We start from the raw sequence: 1,075 nt of genomic DNA, 5'->3' as shown, positions 1-1,075 counted from the left end.
GAGAGAGAGAGAGAGAGAGAGAGAGAGAGAGAGAGAGATCTGCAATTATTGGCCGAGTCTTTGTTCTTTTTTCTTTCTGTTTTGCTTGCTCGCATCGACGCTGCGCAGACAGCACAGCTGGTGCCAATCGGCAGCCATTCCTGGCGTCTGTTCCTCCTCTCTAGCATCTCTCTCGCGCCGTGTCAAATTTTGCTGGCGGAAGCATCCATTCCCGGGGCCCTAGTGCGTGAGCGACATCCCACGAGGGCAGCCCCGTACGTGCGTGGACTGGCTGTCTGCCTGAACGCCGAGAGCTACGTGTGTGTGTGCATTGGCCGGTCCTAGTCAGTGTTATCATCTCATCTATCTGTAGTGTCGACACCATGGACCACTTCGACATTGTGTGTGTGTGAGAGAGAGAGAGGAGAAAATGCATGCACGAGGGACAAGGACGCCGCGCGGCGCGTACGCGTATGGACGTAGCGGCGTGGGCGCGCGCCCACAGTGAGGCGATGATGGGAAAGGGACGCGCGTGCGGTGCGGGAACGTGGTGTGTCCGGAGCTCGCGGGCGGAGGAGGAAGACGACGCCACCGCCCGCGCGGCAGCGGAAGCCTTCGTGCGCGTCGCTGGTGTACAGGCACAAACGTTCGTGGGCGCAACGGCATCGTACGTGTGCCCGTGCGCGCGCGCGCGTGGACGCCGACGGAGAGGTTGAATCATGATGCCCTGTGGGGCTGGAGGAACGCCGGCCAGCCTTCCATCCGCCGTCGGTGGACCGTGCGCGCGCGTGCGAGCGTTTGAGCTCCTGACCTAGGTCTTGGGTGTAACTGGATATTATTCTGCTATATCAATATATTAGGAAAAAAAAGAATGCTGATTTGTCTTGTGAAGCCAGTTTCCCATTTTGCCTCTTGCTTTTGCTTTCTCATTGTGGACACTATGGCACACAACACATCGCACGCCAATCTCGAATGTTTTTCTAGAACCCGCAAAACATTAATGCCTCTTTGACTCTTTGTACTAAGATTGGAAAGAGAGACCAATCTCAACTGTGAAAAGTAGTCGTCAGTCGTGAGTCGTGTGTTGTGAAAAAGC

Source organism: Triticum dicoccoides, chromosome 3A (assembly GCF_002162155.2).
Source record: "Triticum dicoccoides isolate Atlit2015 ecotype Zavitan chromosome 3A, WEW_v2.0, whole genome shotgun sequence".
NCBI classification, from domain to species: Eukaryota; Viridiplantae; Streptophyta; class Magnoliopsida; order Poales; family Poaceae; genus Triticum; species Triticum dicoccoides.
The sequence above is the reverse complement of the archived record's forward strand: the minus strand, read 5'-3'. Positions refer to the sequence as shown.